The sequence below is a fragment of the Mytilus galloprovincialis genome, chromosome 1 (genome assembly GCF_965363235.1).
Source record: "Mytilus galloprovincialis chromosome 1, xbMytGall1.hap1.1, whole genome shotgun sequence".
In the NCBI taxonomy this organism is placed as follows: Eukaryota; Metazoa; Mollusca; class Bivalvia; order Mytilida; family Mytilidae; genus Mytilus; species Mytilus galloprovincialis.
Window position 1 is genome coordinate 82,360,085 of NC_134838.1, and position 25,136 is coordinate 82,385,220.

Sequence of the window (25,136 nt, forward strand, 5' to 3'; positions counted from 1 at the left end):
AGATTATTACATGGCATTTTTCATATCGCATGTATTATCAGCCCTAGGTTCAATATCAGCCCAAGGGCTCTGATGATACATGCGATATGAAAAATGACATGTTATGATCTTTCTATCATATGCTTCAACAATGGAGAAAATAACAGATTCATTAATTGATCCTTTTACGTGTTTCCCAAATAGAAGTTTAATTAAAGAGGGAAAAGTTCACGGACGTCGGACCCCAAATGACCCCCCACCAAATTTAGATCATTCGATATGAAATTTTTCTATCATATGCCTCAACAGAGAAGAAACATATTTTAATATGGACGAATCGACAAAAATGTACATAATGAACACTGTTTGGAAAAGTCAACTTTTTTAAAGTAACTTTCTAAATTATGTTTGAAACTTTTAAAAATGCATTTATTCAATAATTTTGTGGGTTTTTTTTGTGTATTATTTTACACAATATACTTTCCAGTATCCAAATAATTGTTTTGTACACTACTTTGTAATGTTTAAACTTTTTCATAGAAAACGAAAACGTAGCATTGTGAGGTGTATTTTCCGGAATTTGCCGAGTATCACCGGAATGCCATGCGATAACGTTACGAAAAGGCATGTGATAACAATCGAAGCATGTGATAAACTTTTCATATCAGCCCGCTAAGCACCAATTCTAAAAAATATGGAATTTACGTTGATTTAATGCTATTATCATACAGTAAAAAGTATATGTTATTTAGTCTAAGTATATCCAATCACAGATATAAAACTCTGAAATAATATTTGTTTAACATTTGACACGTAAAGGTTGACCTGTAGTATTTAGACGTTTAGAAACAGTTGAACTGAAGTTCTAATTTTATATTGCTGTCTAATATCATAGATAGCAGGACACGTCTATCAAATTTTATAAAATGATGAATAGCATTATGAAATGATTCCAAACAGATATAAATAGGCAGGGTCTAAAACATTCGAGGGGTACTAATAGAATAGCCAATACAGTCAAACAAAAGTTTTGCTTAAGTTGCAAGTTGAATTTTATCGCAAGTATATTTTATGTCATGCCGTTACTAGATTTTTACATGAGAGTCCTGATTCTGTTCTATTTGAATATGCAGTTATCAATTTTAAGTTGAAATAAGCACCTGATGCAACATAATTGGTACCGTCAAATAATGTTATAAAATTGAGAATGGAAATCGGGAATGTGCCAAAGAGACAACAACCCGACCATAGAGCAGACAACAGCAGAAGGTCGCCAACAGGTCTTCAATGTAACGAAAAATTCCCGCAACCGGAGGCGTCCTTCAGCTGGCCCCTAAACAAATATATACTAGCTATCACTGCTTCTCTACTTGCTTTGTGTTAGTCCTAGAGAGTAGGCCTATCACAACCACAGAAGCCAGTATTTCGGTACTAGCATTATACAATATACAACTATGGCCCGGTGAAGAGGTGAATTTCCAAACTGGTTTCTAACGTAAGTGTTTTGACAATCTGTTACAATATTTTACTATTGATAGTACAAGTGTGGACACAGATAAGTGTGGATAGTACGATTTACTATTGAAAGTAATATGTTCCTTCGGTATCATATAACAACTATGGCTCATTTGGATATTTAGCTCCTCAGCGGGCCATAATTGTATACAATTGTTCTTTGCATGTTTGTTGTTATAAAATTTTAAAATCATCTTAAATGTACAGGATAGTATTTCCTTCATGCATAGCTCTGATTCCTTGTCCGGTTGGAAATTTAAAAAGTAAAATTGCAGCAATAAAAAACTCCAAGGAAAATCAAAACGTAAAAGTCCTTTATAAAAAGACAAACTCAAATAAAATTAACTGTAATTTCCAAGGGCTAGTTGTCAAGATGTCAGATGGACATTAAAAAATTAGTTAAATAAGGCGGAAGCTTTATCTTATGTAAAAACAGATGAAAATGGCAAATGGCAAAATTTAGTTTTAAAGGATGCCATTCTTCAGGGACGTTCTACACTAGTATAAGAAGTCCCTGCATTCGTGAACAGGCTCAGTAAGAAAACCAATTATAAAACAAACGAATTGAATTAAATGAACTTAGTAAACATTGGACTATGACTTATTGATAATTCAGCGCTATTGATTTAGGAAGCGTTGACTCTAGAAAGATAGATCTTTTAAATTTCTATGCTTTTTTTACCATTTAAAAAAAAGACAAACGTGTACAATTGATTTTATCTTGTTTTACTGGTTTCTGGTTACAGTTATCTTACTGTGCTATAATAGTTCTGAAAAAAAGCCCCCCAAAATTGGTAAAAATTTTAATTTAGGGGAAATAATCCCGAAATGAACACAAACTGCAAACCTCGTGACTTGCACAATAACTATGTCTGGGTAGGAAAATGTCGTACTGGTTCTAAAGATAAGGGTGGAATTGGTATATGTGTTAACTCCCGGCTAAAGATTTTAGACGAAAACTTAATTGATAGTGTCGAGACGATGGTTTTGAACGACTTTGAATCCTGTGCAGAATGAATAATGTTTAAACGGCTGTAGGGGGTTGTTTACTTTCCAAATGATGGAGTGGATAAACCCACTACTGATAAGCTGTTCTACGAGCTTTTGGAAAACTGTTCAGTTTTTCGCCGGCTCGGGTACGAGATCTGTCTTACGGGCGACTTTAATGGTAAATTCCTAAGTATAAATGCGATTTTACTGGCAAGACGTTAGTAACCGATATAAAACAAAGCTACAACGGTGTAAGACTTCGTCAATTCTCAGAAACCGTAAATCTAGAAATTGACAACTCTATGAACTGCTGTGAAGGTTTTTACACCAGGGTTCTTAATATTAACCAGAAGTCTGCAATTGACTATATTTTATTATCGGAAGCGCTTTGTAACCATGTCAAATCGGTTTTCATCGACGAACTCGGGAGTTTACATCTCCATAGCGACCATGTAATTATTTGGATTCGGTTGCGTAAACAACGAGACGACGTTAATAAACTGCGAAATCCGACATGGCTTATGTGGAAAACTGAAAATGTTGACTGGGACAGATTCAAAGTTAACATAGACAATGTATTCGATGAACATTGGCACGAAACATCAAATGATATAAATGTTCTTTGGGATATTTGGAAAGCCAAAGTTAACTACGCGGCTGATATGGGTATGAAAAAAGTTCCGTTTGTAAAAAAATATAGAAACTTTTGGGACAAACCCCTAGATCGAATGCTAAAGTTCAGACGTGATGCAAATAGATTGCAACGTTTACATAATAGAACAAGAAATCATGATAGCCAACTCGGAACTCATATTTCTGACGTTTATAAAAAAACGGAAATTAGCACTTCATGAAGCCATTAAGCGTAAGGAATTCGACAGAAAGGTTAAGTGTCTCACGGTTAAGGGCATAGCTACTAATAAAAATAGTAAATTTTTCTGGAAACTGCTCAGAGGTCCGAAAGAAAATGTTAACCCCAGTCGAATTATCGATCCCAACAATAAGGGCGATTTTATCGAGGACGATGCAGACATAAGTGAGTGTCTAAAAACTCATTTTAGCAAAATCGGAAAAGACACAACTACTAAACCCGATTTCAAAAACCATGTCACAAACCTGTTATCTGAAATTGAGAGCAACCGTGGCCGTGGCGAAAATTTGCTTTCAGTATCTTTTTCGAGTGACTCTATTTCAGATGTACTGCGTTGGATTCAACTAGGAAAAGCACCCGGCTTCGATGATATTCCGAACGAGTTTTTTGAAATATGGTGGTGATACGATGGTTAAGACTTTGTGTGATCTGTTTACCTTCATATCTGATCACGAACAGTTACCGGTGGAATGGCAGAGGGGGATTATAAAACCTCTCTATAAATCCGGTTCTGTTTACGATTTAGATAATTACAGAGGTATCACTTTGTCATCAAATGTATATAAACTTTTTTCGAAGACTTTGGAAATACATATCGTGAACTTCCCCGAACAACACAAAGTACTTGGGGAAAACCAGGGCGCTTTTCGAAAGGATCGACGCATTGAAGATCAAATATTTGCTTTACAAGGTATTTGTGCTTTGTCACGCTCTTCTAAAAGACCCCTTTACTTAGCCTTTTTGGATTTATCAAAGGCGTTTGATAGGGTATGGCGCGATAGGCTTTTTGTTAAATTATGGCAAAATGGGATACAAGGGAAGGTATGGCGTCTAGTTAAGAATATTTATAGTCATGTAGAAAATAAGGTACTATTTGTTGATATTGAATCTACCTGGTTTGAACAGGAATATGGTGTCAAACAAGGCTGTGTATTATCACCCACTTTATTCTCTGTGCTCATGAATGACTTGGTTGATATGCTTAATGAAAGCGGTGTAGGTTTTGATCTTTCGCAATCTCATAAGATTGGATCTTTCGCAACAACTTATAAATTGTCTCCTATTTGCAGATGATGTTGTACTTGTTGCCAAATCGCCAGAAGACTTACAGACGTTACTTTGGATTTCACACGATTTCGCAACTAAATGGAACTTGAAATTTAATCATAAGAAATCTAAAGTTCTAGTGGTTGGGAAGCGGTTGAATCCGGAACGAGTCGGGTCTCTTGGTGATGTAAATATCGAGGAAGTAAACGAATATAAATACCTCGGTTACTAAATAAATAGATCACTAAAGTCAAATTTCCATGTAAATAACTATTTGAAAGATAAGATGAATAATATGCTGAACTATTTGTTACGTGTCCTCGGTGAGCATGGAAATTTTAACCGTGTTAAATTTGGAGACGCCCTTTGGAACTCAGTGCTCCGGCCTTCTTTAACACACGCATGCGCAGTCTGGATGCCAGGGAGTTTACATCTCCATAGCGACCATGTAATTATTTGGATTCGGTTGCGTAAACAACGAGACGACGTTAATAAACTGCGAAATCCGACATGGCTTATGTGGAAAACTGAAAATGTTGACTGGGACAGATTCAAAGTTAACATAGACAATGTATTCGATGAACATTGGCACGAAACATCAAATGATATAAATGTTCTTTGGGATATTTGGAAAGCCAAAGTTAACTACGCGGCTGATATGGGTATGAAAAAAGTTCCGTTTGTAAAAAAATATAGAAACTTTTGGGACAAACCCCTAGATCGAATGCTAAAGTTCAGACGTGATGCAAATAGATTGCAACGTTTACATAATAGAACAAGAAATCATGATAGCCAACTCGGAACTCATATTTCTGACGTTTATAAAAAAACGGAAATTAGCACTTCATGAAGCCATTAAGCGTAAGGAATTCGACAGAAAGGTTAAGTGTCTCACGGTTAAGGGCATAGCTACTAATAAAAATAGTAAATTTTTCTGGAAACTGCTCAGAGGTCCGAAAGAAAATGTTAACCCCAGTCGAATTATCGATCCCAACAATAAGGGCGATTTTATCGAGGACGATGCAGACATAAGTGAGTGTCTAAAAACTCATTTTAGCAAAATCGGAAAAGACACAACTACTAAACCCGATTTCAAAAACCATGTCACAAACCTGTTATCTGAAATTGAGAGCAACCGTGGCCGTGGCGAAAATTTGCTTTCAGTATCTTTTTCGAGTGACTCTATTTCAGATGTACTGCGTTGGATTCAACTAGGAAAAGCACCCGGCTTCGATGATATTCCGAACGAGTTTTTTGAAATATGGTGGTGATACGATGGTTAAGACTTTGTGTGATCTGTTTACCTTCATATCTGATCACGAACAGTTACCGGTGGAATGGCAGAGGGGGATTATAAAACCTCTCTATAAATCCGGTTCTGTTTACGATTTAGATAATTACAGAGGTATCACTTTGTCATCAAATGTATATAAACTTTTTTCGAAGACTTTGGAAATACATATCGTGAACTTCCCCGAACAACACAAAGTACTTGGGGAAAACCAGGGCGCTTTTCGAAAGGATCGACGCATTGAAGATCAAATATTTGCTTTACAAGGTATTTGTGCTTTGTCACGCTCTTCTAAAAGACCCCTTTACTTAGCCTTTTTGGATTTATCAAAGGCGTTTGATAGGGTATGGCGCGATAGGCTTTTTGTTAAATTATGGCAAAATGGGATACAAGGGAAGGTATGGCGTCTAGTTAAGAATATTTATAGTCATGTAGAAAATAAGGTACTATTTGTTGATATTGAATCTACCTGGTTTGAACAGGAATATGGTGTCAAACAAGGCTGTGTATTATCACCCACTTTATTCTCTGTGCTCATGAATGACTTGGTTGATATGCTTAATGAAAGCGGTGTAGGTTTTGATCTTTCGCAATCTCATAAGATTGGATCTTTCGCAACAACTTATAAATTGTCTCCTATTTGCAGATGATGTTGTACTTGTTGCCAAATCGCCAGAAGACTTACAGACGTTACTTTGGATTTCACACGATTTCGCAACTAAATGGAACTTGAAATTTAATCATAAGAAATCTAAAGTTCTAGTGGTTGGGAAGCGGTTGAATCCGGAACGAGTCGGGTCTCTTGGTGATGTAAATATCGAGGAAGTAAACGAATATAAATACCTCGGTTACTAAATAAATAGATCACTAAAGTCAAATTTCCATGTAAATAACTATTTGAAAGATAAGATGAATAATATGCTGAACTATTTGTTACGTGTCCTCGGTGAGCATGGAAATTTTAACCGTGTTAAATTTGGAGACGCCCTTTGGAACTCAGTGCTCCGGCCTTCTTTAACACACGCATGCGCAGTCTGGATGCCACTTTCAGCTACAAATATATCGATCATCGACAGTTGGCAATACCGCGCAGCTAAGATCATTATGAACACTAAAATGAATATTCCCCGTTCCGCTCTCCTTCTCGAGCTTGGATGGGAACCCGTATCTGCATTTATCACCCGCCAAAAAGTTGCGTACTTTAAAAGGATTAATAACCTACCAGACGATAGACTGTGCAAGCGAGTCTTTAGTGAAATGGTTCAATTAAACGAAAGTGTCTGGAAATATGTTCAAGAGATGAACACCTACACGGAAAGTATTGGGTCTGATAAATTTAACTGTCAATATTGTAATGCCATAAGGGAAAGTTTAATTATTGATGTTACTACTAAAAGTAGCCTTGATTTGTATCAGCACTGCTATATTAAGACAGGTAGCCAGTTATACTTAGAGGACATAGGCGATTTTAATTCATCTCGTCTTAAACTGCTCGCAAGAACAAATTATTTGCCATTAAAGCAGTTTCTTTTTAGAATGCATATGTCCGAGGACAACCTATGTCCCATTTGTGGTTCAGGGGAGTCAAAAGATTTAGAACATTTTCTGCTCGGGTGTACATCTCTTGAACAAACCAGGTCTAAATTTTTCACCTTATTTGCCTCTTTTAATGATAGAAATGTAAGTTTTCTGGAACTGTCGCCACGTGCACAAGTATTATTTTTAGTTGGCGATATTGGTTATGCTTTTAACGATGAAATTGGTTCATTTTATGATGTTTATGGAAGAATGTATCTCTTAGAATTATTTAGATTACGTCAAACTATGGTTGAACCAAAATAACCTTTGAGTTAACTTACTCGTATGTACTATTATATATTGATTGATCTTAGTTTTTATGCTTTATACATGCTGCATGGTCAGGTTTGTCTATGAATGTTTTAATTACATGTATATTTTAACATTCTATAAATTGTCTTTTTTAATGTGCCATGTATGTTATTGTTTCAAAGACATTCTATAATGAAACCATTAACTAAAATGTATATAATTGTAAATAATATAGTATAGACGCACTATATATATATATGTTAGACTCAGATCGACGTCCGGCCTCTAATCGACGTCCGTTCCTCAAATCGACGTCCGTTTCACAAATCGACGTCCAAATCTGACGTCACATTCTCAAATCGACGTCCAATATTTTGATACTCTAATCGACGTCCAATATTTTGATACTCTAATTTACGTCCAATGTGACGGCACTACTTGCCAAAACTACACCCGATTGATTGTTGTCGTCTTAATTTAATGTCCAATATCAATAAATAATAAATTATTGGTCACAGATAAGGCTTTTAGTTTATTCGTTTGAATTGTTTTACACTGTCATTTCGGGGCCTTTTATAGCTGACTATGCGGTATGGGCTTTGCGCATTGTTGAAGGCCGTATGGTGACCTATAGTTGTAGAGAGTTGTCTCATTGGCAGTCATACCACATCTTCTTTTTTATATCAATTGTTTACACTTATACATGTACATAATTTATTTTTCAATCCGAAATAGGTATCATGCATATTAAAGTTTTTCTTGATATAAAGTTAATCCAATTGATCCACATCAAGGAGCGTGTGTCATTCCTATTCATAATAATTAGGCAATTAGTAATGCAACCCAAAGACTAAGAAAACCAAACGACATGTAGGAGCTTCGTCCCTCTTTTTTAATAGATCCTTCTTAGTAAATAATGTACAGTTACTGTCTCAACAAGTTTCTTTAATAGCCCAATAAAGGAAGTTAGAAAAAAAAGCTCCCCAAAGCACTGGCTTGCTCTACCCATTTAATATTCATGAAAGAGTCCTATGTCAAGGCAATGTTCCTGCAAATATGGTTTTGGACTCAATTCACTGAAAATATTTCATGTTTGCAATATTTCTGTGAAATAACATGATAAGTGTATTGCATGTTAACATTTTGGCATGTTTAATAGAGGGGAGGGGGGGGGGTCACATTTTTTTTATTTTTTTTACAGGGGGGATCAAATCAAAACAGATAAATTTTATGGGGGGATCAAGAAAATTTTATACTTTTGATTTCAAAATGACCAGTCCCCCTCCCAGGTAAATAATGATAAGTCCCTAAATATATTTTATTTGTCTCACATAATATGTTTAAAGGTTTAAATGTTTCAGCTACTATCGGTTCACTTCAGTTTTGTATTCTGTGTCAAAAACGGACGTTGATTAGAGAAGCTCAAAATCGGACGTCGATTAGACAGTCATAAAATTGGCCGTCGATTTGGAATGTTATTTTATTGTGACGTCAGATTTGGACGTCGATTTGAGGAACGGACGTCGATTAGAGACCGGACGTCGATCTGAGTCTTACATATATAACACGATTTCAGAAACAGCGATTGTTTTTTAGAGCTTTCTATTTTAGTGTGTCTGACTCTCTATTTATTATGTGTTTTTAAGATAAAAAGTAATAGCGCCAAAAAATGGTAATATTCGTTATTAAAAGCCTATATTTTGAAGATCTTGTCTTGCAAATCATATTTGTCATTTAAAAATTATATCCTTCTAAATAAAAGGCAAAAACACAAAACGATCATAAAAATTGTCATTTAAGGTCAATAACTCTTATAAAATGTCAATCTATGATTTCAATGTTGACTGAACTGTAGATCTTGATTTGTTCATTTTTGCTTCTTAAAGTTTCCAACTACCTAGCTATTATTGTTTTCAAGATAAAAGACATAAACACAAAAATAAATCATGATGTCTTTTAAGAAAAGACAAATAACCGATCAAAATATGCGAAAAGCTTCACACAAAAATACTCAATCAATGTACTGAAGACCAGAAGTACTGAACATCGGATGACCGCTGGTTGTTGTGGATGGTCACAAAAAATCACACCTTTATACCTGAAAATGAGGTTAATGTACAGAGATATAATTTTTCTGAGACAAGTTCGTGTGTGGACGAGGAATAAATGACACGGAATTCAACCCCACCGTAATAATTTTTTATATTTTAGTGATACAATTAAATCAGTATACTCTGGTTTGTTGTTATATATTATATTAATATTTGTATGTAACATTTACATCTATGAATAATTTTCATCCATTTGTATATATATCATTCTATTGTACTACTAGTAGTCTAATAATAGTACTGTAACACTGCAAGTGCATGGTGGACTATCTTCTGTAATAATTCGATTTTTCTAATACATTGGATTTGAGTAGGCATTCATATTTTCCCGCAAAACGTTCTGGAGATATTCTTCCACATGCGTTAACACAATTTTTCTGTACATGTTCATAAAAATTAATGATTTGTCTTATATATATATATATATATAACTCGTCTAAACATCAACCCAACAATGTTAGATCTGTAAATTTGCTTTCGCAAATTTTTGGTTCTTCCCTCGCCGGGATTCGAACCCATGCTACTGTGATATCGTGACACCAAATCGCCTGCACTGCAGCCGTCCCGCTAGACCACACGACCACCTGGGCTCTCAAAAAAAGAGCTTTCGCTAACCGTGTGTTACCTTTCCACGTCAGTTTTAATCTAGCGGCGTACTGCAGTACATGATATATATATATATATATAATATATATATATATATATAATAATATTTTTAAATTTGCAAACTACATTTCACATCAAATAATAACAGTTCGTTAAAATATTGTCACTAGCGCTTTCATGCCTTCTGGCAATCTTCAGGCGACGTTTTAACAATGTCCTTGACGACACTGCCGTTGGTAACGTTTATTACGTTACAAAAACGATAAGGGGAGATAAATCAAACGTGTTTAAGTAGATCCGTTTAATTTTGGCTGAAAGTCCTTTATAAAGTGTGCTTCCTTTGCCAGTCTTTTATATTTGTTCGATTCGTTCATTTTATAGAACGGATATACGGTAAATTTTCCACTACTGCACGTTTCGAAATGTTCGCTCACATCTTGCATTCGTGTGGATGGATCTCGTATCTGTTGTCTGTGAACACGAACTCTTTGACAAATTGAGTTACCAGTCTGTCCGATGTACCATTCCTTGCAAGTGCTGCATACAATACAGTAAATAAGGTTTACCGTTTTGCAATTCATGTCTGCATTTGGAATAATGGTTTGGCCGTTTTTCAATGTTATTTGCGGACCGGTTGCCATGTATTCACAAAGACCACATCTAGGGTCATTACATTTTGAAACGTTGTATTGTATTCCATTTTGGTCATAAAACTTAGCCCTTGTTAAAATCTTTTTAAGATTTAAAGGCTGTCTTTTACTTTTCAGGAATTTTTCTGTAGGGAAAAGCTTTTTTAATTTTTTCGTTTTTTGTAAAACTGGCAAATTTGCTTTTATGACGTTGAATATGTCAGGATTGTACGGGTTATGAGTGCTAACAAACGGGATAAGTTCTGTATTACTCTCTTTACGTGCTGTGGACCTGAGTTAAACGGGATAAGTTCTGTATTACTCTCTTTACGTGATGTGGACCTGCTATATATATATATATATATATATATATATATATATATATATATATATATATATATATATATATATATATATTATCGCTTGTTATGATTTCATTCCTTCAATGATTACTCATAACAATATTTTTTTTAGAACATTAATGATATAAAAATGTTTTGTCTTTAGAAATATATATATATATATATATATATTTCTAAAGATTTTTTTTAGAACATTAATGATATAAAAATGTTTTGTCTTTAGAAATATATATATTATATATATATATATTTCTAAAGACAAAACATTTTTATATCATTAATGTTCTAAAAAAAATATTGTTATGAGTAATCATTGAAGGAATGAAATCATAACAAGCGATAAGGCATCTTATATTGCACTCGACAATATCCGCCTATTAATACGATGGATACTGGCCAGTCAAAAACGAAAGTTAATTAAATCTTTGTTGCAACAATACATCGGAATGCCCTCACGATCATCACGACGTAAAAAGTATTTTAAACCAGTTATAGAATTTAAATAAGACATGGGAGATAATTCAAACATACTTTTCACTTCACTATAGTCTATAGACAGCAGGATGGGTTTATACCTTTTCGGCGGGACTACAGTTTGTCATATTTACAATTACTTTTTATATTTCTGACATACTTCAACTTTACTTAAGAATTGATTGATTCTTTTTGTAACTTCATTTGGGGTGTAAAAGCGTTTACCGAAGTACATTTTGTTTCCGCGCTTCATTCCAAAAATGTACGCACGGTCAACGATTTTACAACCCTATGAAGTTACAAAAAGAAGCATTCAATACTTATAATTAATACATTTTTTGCTTGGAACATGAAAACACGATTTTTGTCAAGTTTTAAAACTATTACAGATTGACCGGATCACGATGCTTTCGAAGAAAAAGATAATCGAATATGCCTTTATATTTGAACTATTTTCTAAACTTTTAGATATTGTGCTAAAGCAAATATGCACATTATGTTTTAGAATATTCAATTCAATAGTTTAAAGACAAATATTTAAAGAATTTATTATCTAAATTTTATTGATATATAAAGACTTTTTTTCCGTTTTTATTAATTCACAGGTTTCAAACGATTTTTATAAAAAAGTAAAATTTAAAATAACATTTTCACAATTACAGCTTTCAACAGTTTAAAAGCCTTTCTTGCGTAATAAGGTTTAATACTCAAGTTGACATATTTGGTTATGTCATATGGAATGAGGATCGTTTTAGTGTTTCGGTTATCTAAATCTTTCTAATTAGCCTGTAAAGGACCTCAAACGGAAACAAAGTCACAAGACTTCTGTGTTAATTTTTGGTTATAACTTTTAAAGAGAAGCTCTGAAAGGTGATCCTAATGGTACATTTATTACAGAAAACCTAACACATTTTAGGACAAACCTCGTCAAACAGTTAGCAACGCTAAAGTTCAACAACAAAATCAATGCCTGCTGGACCACAGACGGTCGGATCTTTGTCAAAGTGAATGCTAACAGTCAAAAGCGCATTATTAACAACCTCGATGATATTAGTGATCTCGAGTCAGATATCCAACAACTTGAAGAACGCACGAACACAAATAACTCTGATGGAATGTAGAGTACAAGGTTTCACCATATTTCATATTGATATATATATATAATAAAGACTTATCTTTAATTCTACTACAATTGAATAACTTTTTGAGAGTGTGTCATATGTACTGAACAGTTAATAACAAAATATTATATTTACAGATTGTTTCTTTCCCAAATGTGAAACTGTATGAAAACCCCGCATCTTACCAAAAGCAATCAAAGTCAGTGATCCTATTAAAAAATTCTATGTTCATCCATTAACACAATGTATTGAGAGTAAATTAAAGTCTCGGTTTTTTTTTTGTTTTTTGTTTTTTTGTTTTTTGTTTTGTTTTGTTTTTTAAAGGTTCATTCATTCTTATTCTTAAACTTGAAAAACACTGAAGTAAAGATTCATTTGAAAGAAAAATCAATTTAAAAAACAAAAAGCAGTAGCTAGTACTGTTAGTTAAATAATACACATTCCAACTTAATATGTGTGTATATTCTCGATATATAGTTGTCGGAATCCGTAAAACTTGTTCCAATCTGTTTTTTTTTTTATTTTGATTTGTTTTTGATTTGTTTTTCTTTGGTTAGAAAGGAACAAAAACTAAATCCAAAAGTGTCCCTAAAATCATAGCCTTTTTTGTTACCTTATATTACACTTATTTTGACCTTCACCACTGTATTTAATATTTTCAATTGCATGGTATGTTGTTTGTATGTATATATTATGTTTATTAGGTGCATCTAAAAATTGAACAATTTTGTTAATTTTATTGCAGGTACTAACTTGACAGAGACCTAATGAGAATCTTTTTTAAAAATAAATAATTATAGCCCATTTCATTAAAAGTCTTTAAAAAAATTACATCGATTGAACATTTCCGTTTGCCGTAAATTTTATGTTTATCTATGAGTACATACTCTAACCAGTCTACTGACCATAGGTGTCAACAATAGATAATTGTGGTTAAGCTCGAGTAATTTACCATTTCGAAACCGTTATACATTGCCTAGAGATTCACGAATTAATTGTAGTTCACCCACAAACAAAATCTAACCGAACTACATACAGATGACCGCTTTAAACTAACATAATACCCTATTAAAAAATATTAATACCCTATTAAAAAATATCAACTATTTGATAAGAATAAGAAAAAAGTTAAACATGTCGAGAAATGGGGAAATCCAATATTTCACTTACTAAGTTTTTCAAGCATCACAATTCATTGTTCAATAGTTAGATAAGCCATTTGAAACAACTATAAATTGAACGGGATTTTTGCTTGTCTGCAAATTGTAAATTGTATGTTGACGTACTAACCTATTGCGTATCATATCATAATTTGTTATCTAATGTTTATAGCCTGTCTTTAACTCTATTAAGCTAACAGCATTTCTGGAAGTTTGTGATAATAGTCATAACACAAAAACATTTGTTTTGTTTAGCCAGGATATATATATATAAAAAAAAAAAACAACTTAAAGCTACAAACCTACTTACAGCCATGTCTATTGATCGCTGGCTAATAGTTGTCTCATCGGCAATCATACTTTAGTTTCTGGGGTAACTATCAAATACAGTCCCATGTACTTTTTTCTTTCTTTATTTATTTACCAATTGCTTTTTTTTTTTTTTTTCTAAATACAATACATATAACTTCTTCAGTATTACAATATCCCATTTTCATTCTCCTTTTTTTTATGACTTCCATATTTGCGAGGCTTATTTATTGGCCTTTAACATTTTTCAACTTTTCTTGCTCTTACTTTTTTGTATTTTTCTGTGATGATGAAGGTGGTGATGATAATGATGATATGTGTGTCAGTTTTGTAATGTTCTCCTACAGCAGTCCTCTCCTAATTCCTGTAACAGTTTATTCATGTAATGGATAACTGCGTCCAGGAATACAGGGCTGCTATAGGTATATTTAATAACAGAAAAAAACGATGTGGACCTTCATCCAATTTACACATAGCTTCCTATCTAGACATATTTATAATCAACTTACGTTGCAGTCTCCTCATCTTCAATCTCTCTGTTTTACAAACAATTAATCCAAGATCAAACATTATTTTTCTGTTGTACGTACTTCATTTTCTCCTTATTATTGGAAATGTTGAAACAAATCCTGGTCCAAGTTTTCGTAATGAATCGAACGCACCGTCGATGAATGAAACACAACCACAAGAAAATTTTATATCCATTTGTAGTCTCAACATAAGATCCGTGAGAAATAAACTAAAATTTCTAAATAATTTTTGTGATGAATTTGATATTATTACGCTATCGGAAACACACTTAGATCCCAACATTGCTGACGCCGATATAAAACTTGATTCCTTCTCTTCAAATATAGTCCGAAAAGATAGAAATAGCTTTGGTGGTGGTTTACTCATTTATGTCAAAGATGGTATCGGACTTAGTCGAATAAATGCACTCGAAACGAAAGAAGACGAATCCCTTTTTGTCAATATCCATGCTAAAGGTCAAAGCTTCCTATTGTGTCACACTTACCGATCGCCTAATTCAGATAATAACTACTGGACACGATTAAATCATGCAATTGGGATGGGTTTGCAGGTCAATGAGAGGATGTAATTACGGGTGATTTGAACTCTGACTTACTTACTACGCATAATAAAAAACTGATTGACACATTCAATTTGTTCAATTTAACCAATGTTATTGAATTACCTACTAGAGTAACGGACCATAGTAGTACTCTGTTAGATCCGATTATTATTAGTGACTCTATGTCATGTTCCTTTTCAAATGTTCTAAAAACTCCATCTGTATCTGCAATTAGTGATCATGATGCACCTGTTGCATTTCTCGAATGTCCAATGTCCGATTTTAAATCTTTTAAAAGAGAAGTATGGCTATACGATCGGGCTGATAAAGCCAAATTTGCTGAGAAATTAGACGAAATAGACTGGAATACTATGCTTCCCGAAAGTAAAACCACTAATGAGATGTGTGAATGTTTTACAATAGAATTTTTGAAAATAGCTAAAAAATGCATTCCTACTAAAATAGTAACAGTACGACATAATGACAAACACTGGTTCAATAATGACATAAGACGTGAAATTCGAATCCGAGACAGATTAAGAAAAAAAGCTATTAAATATAATTGTGAAAATAATATTATGAAGTACAAAAAACAACGAAATAAGGTAAATAATATGAAAAAAATCGCCAAAGAAAATTTTGAAACAAATTTGGACTGTCTAATATCAAAACAACCCTCAAACTCAAAAACGTATTGGAAATTAATGAAAACGTTAATTAAATCCAAAAAAGGTTCAGAAACCATACCCCCTCTCCAAAATATTATAAATGATAATGAACTGAATGATACTGTATATGAAGATGAGGAGAAATGTAATTTGTTGAACAAATATTTTAGTATGATTTCAAAATTAGATGAGGATCATGTTGATTTGCCCGAATTTGATACAAAAACTAATAGTAAGTTTTCAGATATTCAAGTAAATATAAAAGAAATAATAGATATTATTCAGATATTAGATCCAAACAAAGCATCTGGTCCTGATGTGATCAGTCATAAGATGCTAAAGCTGTGTCCAGAAAAGGTAGCAGTTCCACTCCATATTATATTTAATAAATCCTTAAGAGAGGGAATATACCCAACTAGCTGGAAGATAGCAAATCTGATACCCATTTTCAAAAAGGGAGATTCATCCTTGCCATCAAATTATAGACCGATATCCTTAATTAGTTGTGTAGGAAAAGTTATGGAAAGAGTAGTGTTTAAGCACTTATACAATCATTTAAAAGCTAATAAATTAATTTATGAGTATCAATCAGGATTTCTCCCTAAAAATTCAACTGTTCATCAACTCTTAGAAATATATAATTGCATATTAAACTCTTTGGAAAAAAAAGATATAAATTGTTTTGTATTCTGTGACTTCTCTAAAGCTTTTGACAAAGTTTGGCATAGGGGTCTTATATATAAAATGAAAGCTTATGGTGTTGACGGAAACGTATTGAATTGGTTTCAGGATTATCTACACGACAGAAAACAGAGAGTAGTATTAAATAACTCGTCTTCTTCCTTCTGTAATGTCTCAGCTGGTGTCCCCCAGGGATCAGTTCTGGGCCCTCTTCTCTTTGTCTTATATATTAATGATATTGCTGATAAGCTTACTTCACTGTGTCGGCTATTTGCTGACGACACATCATTCAACTATTCTGGTAACGATGGAGAACAGATTAGATCTGTTATTGATCGCGACTTGAAAGAGCTGGATGTTTGGTCTTCTAAATGGCCTATGTCATTCAACCCAGATAAAACCGAAATTATGATTTTTTCAAATATTGAGACTCCAGACCTCAGCTTTTCCTTAAATGGTAAAAATATACCTTTAAGTACATCTCATAAGCACCTGGGAGTTAATTTCAGTAGTGACGCAAAATGGAACAATCATATTGAAAGTATAATTACAAGTGTAAAGAAACACTTAAATGTTTTACGTAAACTTAAATATCGATTATCTCGAAATAATTTAGAAAAACTATACTTAGTTTTTATTAGACCCATTTTCGAATATGCCACGGAAGTGTGGGATAATTGTGGAATAGGCTACTCAAATAAATTAGAAAATTTACAATTGGAGGCCGCAAGAATAGTAACAGGTCTACCAATATTTACAAAAACTGAAACTTTATATTCTGAGGTTGGCTGGGAATCTCTTTTTGAAAGAAGAAGAAGAAGAAAATTACAGATGTTTTATAACATGAACCAAAAGCATACACCAGAATATCTATGTAATCTTGTACCTCCTTGTGTACAAAGTACAACCAACTACCCGTTGCGAAATGGTCAAGATATTATTGTTCCATTTTGTAGACTTTCCCTTACTACTGAATCGTTTATTCCCTCTACTATACGTGAATGGAATAAACTTGATCCAAAAATTCGCAGTGTCGACTCTATTTCTAAATTTAAGAAAGAATTAAAAAACGATAGTCTAGTATGTAAAATTGAAACGTTTTATTTGTACGGCCCAAGGAAATTAAATATTATCTTAACGCAATTGCGATGTTCCGCTTCATCCTTAAACAATGACCTATTTAGAGCTAACATTATAAATGATCCCTCTTGTCATTGTGGGTCCGATATTGAGGATGTCTACTATTACTTTTTCGTTTGCCCAAAATACACATTATGTAGGAAAAACTTATTCGATAACCTTAACTGGCTATCTGAAAACTTTGTTTTAGATACAAAACTATTAATTTGCGGACACTTGGAACTTTCGAACGAACAAAATATTCAAATTTTCAAACATGTTCAGAATTACATAAAAAGTCAAACAGATTTCTTATGCCTTGATAGAGCGTTATTATTGCTGACACAGGACGTCATCGTTGCCATCAATCCACAAGTCATCGTCACAGAAGTTTACGATTTTTCAAACTTTCTTTTTCCTTTTTTACTTTGTCTCCTCTTTGTTCACCTATGAAAGCTAGTATTATATTGTATAAACTGTTTGTTTTATATGCATGTCCATTATATTATACTATTATTGTAACTTTATATTGTATTATGGAGAAGACTTCATAAGTATGATTTACTTGTGTCTAATCCATTTTGCTTTAATTCAGCAAATAAAATATGTTTAAACTAGAAAGAGAATATCCGTATTAGTCAGTAATGAACGGATCACACACACAATATCAATCCATTATACCCTTATCATTCACTATCCCAACAGAGAACGTAAAGTCGAAAGCCCACAATATTTCTTAATCAGATGATATAATGTTACTTAAGGATGTTCGCTTGCTTTGGAATTATTGTCAAATTTTCCAAATCCTCTGGTTTTATCTATTTGTTTGCCTTAAAAAATCTGCCCATTGACCACCATTTTTCTTTTTATACATCTTTTACATGCATAATTATAAGCCATCTGTAAGAGTCTTATAAAATCATTGTTATTTTTTAATAGTTTTTGAGAAGTTTAACTGGTCAATGAAAAGTCAAGAGAGAACATTTTCCCGCCAAAATTCAAATGGCTAATATATCGAAAACAAGCACATTGACCCCTATATTTTTTTTCTTTTTTTGATTCCTCAATTAATCCCCTATCAATATATACTAGTGTTATAAAAAGCTATTTATTTTGAAACTGAGCAGCGAACTTCCTTAATTTTTTTTTAAAGTTTAAAGGGTTGTACAGAGACCCTATCATATAAACTATGCAGAGCAAGTATGAAAGAATTATCAAAATCAACAAATACACAAAGGTTTAGAAACACAATACAGTTTAAAGTCCCAAAATGTAATACTAAAAGTAAATGAAGGAATGAACGTATATATACATAATATTTATATTCTATGAATCTAAGGCGCAATTACAAAACAAGTAAGCGGCCTACCAAAACCAAAGCCAATAGCAACAATAATACAGCTGAATACAAAGAAGAGGCTTAAGATACCAAAGGAACTGACACTCCCATGGCAAATAAAGCAAAACATAACTTCCATGGCAAATAAAGCAAAACATAACTTCCATGGCAAATAAAGCAAAACATAACTTCCATGGCAAACAAAGCAAATCATAACTTCCATGGCAAATAAAGAAAAACACAACTTCCATGGCAAATAAAGCAAAACACAACTTCCATAGCAAATAAAGTAAAACACAACTTCCATGGCAAATAAAAGAAAAACACAAACAGTTACTATATACAAAACTCAACACGAAACCAACTTTAAAGTCAGGGATGCTATCAGGTGGTCTAGAAGAGTACCAACGATTATATACAATGTTGGTTAGTATCTAAAGAAGATGTACAATACACACATAAAAAACCTATCAACAACAATGGACCAAAACAACAACATCATCATCACGATATCCTAGTCCTTGTTGTAAACTCTCGTGTATGTTTCAAAACTCGTTATAGCAACGGGACATGATATGGAAAGAAAATGATAAAAAGGACTTATTTTGTTATATCTTATTTCTAATTATTTTGTTTTAAAAGAGAGGTTGCTTTGCATTCAACTCGCCTCTAGTCTGAACAATTGCGTTGATAAAAATATATATTTAAACCTCTTTACTATATTTTTACCTATACACATGAATTTTGTCATACCTGTGTATGTACATAAGACAAGTTAGTCAAGTAATTAATACTTAGATAACTAAGGATTGTAAGCATTTACCTATGTATGTTGCAATTTTATTTTCATCTAGGTAACTTTTATTTTCTTCCGGAAATAGAATGGAAATTTTCTACAAAGGAGGAAGTACTTAAATCAAGGTACAGGTTTCTTTTTTTCTTTCTTTATTTTATACATACATTCATTCATTCGTTTGTTTGTTTGTTTGTTTGTTTGTTTGTTTGTTTGTTTGTTTGTTTGTTTGTTTATTCACTTACACTTTGAATTCGTTTATTAATACCTATCTTTATGCAATCTTGGTTAAAAAGAGTTCAGATATGAAAAAGACATGGCGCAAAATACAAAAGACAAGCAACAGTATCTACAGAATTCAACAAAATAAACTTAAAACTGAGCAACACGAAAGTCGTAAAATTATGCCAAAAAATACAATGCACAGACACATTCAATTTAGTAATGACGTATTTTACCAACATATTTAAACAAAGGTAAACACACGTTATTAGTAACGAAACATTACATAGTCCACATTGGCTATATGTAAAGGTGGGTGAGGTGGGTTGGGGTGGATGAGATCTAACAAAACACGTTTAACACCAATCCATATTTGCACCGGTTCTCAAATCAAGAACCTCTAGTCTTTGTTCGTCTTTTGTTGTTTATTAATTTTGGTTTATATGTATTTTTCGGAGTTAAGTGTGGCGACCCTTTGTTTGAACTAATTTTTAATGTTATTGTTTAGGTGTCAGCTAAATCCCGTTTACGGGTGCAGAATTTTCTCGCTGCATTGAGGACCCCTTGGTGGTCTTATTGGCTGTTTTCTGTACTTTGGTCGGGTTGTTGTCTCTTTGGCACATATCCGTTATCCCCATTATCTATCTGATTATTGCAATACTATTATGTTTGTAGACACAAAACAACAAGTAGTTGATACGATGCATTATATTTCAAGCACCCATAAACCTATATTCTGGTAGTTTACTTTCTTGTCGTACACTTCACTAGACAGTTTAAAGAGAAAGATACACCATAATACAACGAACTTTTGATGAAATTCTTTCCAAACTACAAAACTGATATACATATAGACTACACTAGAACACACCCGTGATATCGCGGGGTCGTGACTGAATTGAAGTATATAACTATGCGTAAGCCTTATTTTAGTATTGGAATTGTCATCTGATAAAGTCATGCCGATTATAAGACGCACAGTTTCTCTGCTTTCAAATTCTTTCTGTTTGAACCCGTCGACCTGGAACTTATCAATTATTGGCAATATTAAATATTTGGAAAACAAGAGGTTCTGGAATTGAGTACTTTTTAATAAACAGCATTGTCCTACAGTAGAGATCACTTCTAACCTCTCATTAAATCTGTCAGAATCTGTCAGGAGAACTGTTCTAGGACAGTACGTAGAACTGTCAGCCTGACACCTTTTAGTCAGTTCTAGCTAGAACAGTTCTAACCTAAAACTGATTTGGTCAGTTCTACCTAGATCTGATCCTGACAGTTCTACCCTAGAACAGATTTAGACAGATCTACCTAGATCTGACCAAATCGTTGGTCAGTTCTACTTCTAAAACAGTTCTACTTTTAGAATTGATACAAATTTTACGGCTAGAATTGATTTATAAATTCTACGGCTAGAATTGATTTATGAATTCTACGGCTAAAATTGATTTATAAATTAATTGATTTATAAATTTTAAGAACTCTTTGTCTAAATAAAAAGGCTTCGGCAAAATAGCGATTAGAATGAAATTCAAAACAGTTTGGCTGTGGCCATTGATTGACACATTAAATTCATCCATTGACTGGGACAATTTAGGTGAACGTTTGTATGTAACGACCACTGCTCACTATGTACTTTTTAAAGACACTTTAACTATGGGGTCACCAAAGGTTCTCAACACCTTAATAAAGTAATTCGAAAAACTAATCAGAAATAACACGATGTTTTGATTTATATCAATTATATAAATCAAAACATAAAGGTTATTCCTGATTAATTTTTCGAATTATTTTATAATTAAAGGCGTTAAGAAACCTTTGGTGACCCCACAGTTTAAATGTCTATCGTAGGTACGTCGTAAACAGTGGTCGTTACAGACAAACGTTCATGTAAATTGTTCCAGTCAATGGATGAATTTAATGTGTCAATCAATGGCCACAGCCACACTGTTTTGAATTTCATTCTAATATTATATAGTGTTTTGCTATTTTTACGGTTTTATTTCAGATTTTTAATCGGCAAGAGAACATGTTTAACCCCGCCATATTCTGCATGTATGTGCCTGTTCCAATTCAGGAGCCTGAAATTTAGTGATTTTCTTTTGTTGATGTGTTACATAAATTATTTGTTTTTCTTTCATCGTTTGTACATAACTTAGGCCGTTAGTATTAGGGGGGTATTATTTGAATTGTTTTACATTTGTCATTCCGGGAGTCAGGATGGCTCGTTTCACATAACAAAATTATTTGACTTCTTTAACCAAATGTAATAACTTGTTTCCCAATCCACTATTATAAATAAATATATTTTGAAATTAAACTTAAACTGACCATATTTGCTCTTCATCATGTATTGGTATATAGGTCAAGAGGGACTGTAGTATATAAATAACTGCAATATTGGAAATCAATGACCACAATTCAAGTTTTTTTCGCATCAATTGAGAGTGCCAGCATTTGCTATTTTATTCAAAAGATCACATCAGAAAACAAATATCAGTAGTTTTCATACCTCAGACTGACTCACGTAACAAAATTATTTGTCTGCATCAATCAAAACTGACCATATTTGACAGCATCAACCAAAACTGACCATATTTGCTCTTTTTTTTGTAACTCTTATAGTCTCATAGTAAATCAAAACTGACTATATTTGACAGCATCAACCAAAAACTGACCATATTTGACCGCATCAACCAAAACTTATCATATTTTTTCTTATTTATGTAACTCTTATAGTCTCATAGTAAATCTGTAATATTTTTATGTAAGGATGGATTGTACAATACCAATGATAGAAATATTGGAACACAATGCTACCTAATTTCGTTTGCATCAATTTAGAGTGCCAGCATGTCCTCTTTTTATTCAAAATATTGCATCATAAACAAATATCAGCAGTTTTCATACCTCAGACTGACTGGTATAGCAAAATCATTTGTCCGCATCAACCAAAACTGACCATATTTGCACTTTATTATGTACATGATGCAAATCTTGATAGCTGCAAAGTAAATCACTTATATTTTTATATCAGGATGGATTGTTTAATATAAATGAAAGCAATATTGGAAAACAATGACTACAAAATTATGCTCACATCAGTTTATAGTGCCAGCATTTCCTCTTTTTATTAAAAATTTTGAATCGTAAACTAATTTCAGTAGTTTTGACATCTCAGACTGACTCATATAACAAAATTATTTGTCTGCATCAACCAAAACTGACCATATTTGACAACATCAACCAAAACTGACCATATGTGACATCAATCTAGAGTACCATCATGTCCTCTTTTTATTCAAAATATTGAATCGTAAACAAATTTCAGTAGTTTCGATATATCAAACTTAGTCGTTTTAACAAAACCGCATCAACCAAAACTGAACATATTTACACTTTATCATGTGGCTTCATTGTAAACCAATAATATTTCTATGTCAGGACGGATCGTATGATAAAGATGACACCAACTTTGGAACACAATGTATACCGTATCTAAAAATTTTGTCCACATCAATTTAGCGCGCCATTATTTCCTCTCTGTATCCATAATAATGAACCGTCACTAAAGTGACTTTTCAAGTCAGTGGTTCGTGATAGTTTTTTTTTTTAAACAAAACTATTTAACGGCATCATCCAACACTCATATGACTGATTCATATACTTTATTTTAAAATGAAAAGTACATGTATGTAATAATGAGAAGTTCTCTTCTTGGAATAGTATACTGTTATTATAATTTGAAAAAGGCAAAGAAAAATGATTGATTTTGTTTTTAGGCTAACGTCTAGGGGCAAATGTTTCAATCATGTTCAGATCGAGTATATTTTTCTTACGTTCCAGACTACCATATATCATTTATAATCATTATGGCTAAGTCTGGCTAAAGTTACGAGATGGTGCAAATGTACATAGTTTTTTTTTTACGCTATACAACATTTTTTTCATTAATATCCCATAATTCATCCGCTGTACAATTTTCGTTTGAACATTTGTCAAAACAGAATCTTAAATCATGAAAGTAAATCCAAGGCAAACAAGGTAAATTACGATTAAAATTCCATGAATTAATGCAGAGTTATATTTAGGAAGAGACTGTTAAAAACGGGGAACGATGATGTTTCATTTGCAATCTTATAAAAATATTTCTCCGATGAGTTGGATAACCTTCTATCCACTTCGATATTTGTACATTGTAACGTTTGATCAGTAAAACATATAGGAAATCTGCTATTATATAGTAAAGTAAGTGGAACTGATTTTTTTTGCTTCTAAATTTTAAAGTGCTCTTACTGCAGTGACGTCATATAAAACTGTTCTACGGTTATTTAGTCAGTTCTGCTGACAGTTCTACGGTTAGAACTGATTTGGGCAGTTCTACCTAGAACACTTTTAGACAGTTCTATCCTAGAACTGATCCTGACAGTTCTACCTAGAATTGATATAGTCAGTTCTACCTAGAACTGATTCTGACAGTTCTACTTAGAACAGTTCTAGGGTAGAACTGTTCTAGGTAGAACTGTTCTAGGACAGGTTAGAACAGTTCTATGACAGATTATTCTGACAGTTCTAATGAGAGGTTAGAAGTGATCTCCACTGTATAATAGTTATAAATCATGTAAAGTTTTACGTCATGCCCGCTAACAAATTAAAAACTGTACCTATACGCCTTTTTTCAGTAAGTCTAGAATTTAAGTATTCGTATTGTCATCTTAGAAAGTCTTACTGATTTAAATTCTACAATTGGGAACAATTTGAAAATGATTGAATTTAGTAGTGTCAACCCTGTGATTGTGACCCGTGTATATAGCAAAATCCGAAATACACCGTTTGGTGGTGCGCCTGTCAATTGCGGAACGTACAGCTAAGGTAATAGGTAACAGGTGATTATACTATTTGTATCGGTATAGGATTCGACCCGGATCTTGTTTATTATTGGCTATA

The 25,136-nt window shown here is 33.0% G+C and overlaps 1 long non-coding RNA gene across 2 annotated transcripts in view; it reads left to right on the forward strand.

The window, feature by feature from the left end:
• The window catches only part of LOC143041900 (uncharacterized), a 45,071-nt gene that overhangs the window by 14,402 nt on the left and 5,533 nt on the right, over window positions 1-25,136 (forward strand). The window contains exon 2 of one of the 2 annotated variants that reach the window (XR_012967830.1): window positions 20,029-20,095. This is a non-coding gene — a long non-coding RNA (uncharacterized LOC143041900). Of the gene's footprint in view, window positions 1-19,947; window positions 20,096-25,136 lie in introns of those variants that run through there. The other variant, XR_012967828.1, reaches the window with a different exon arrangement.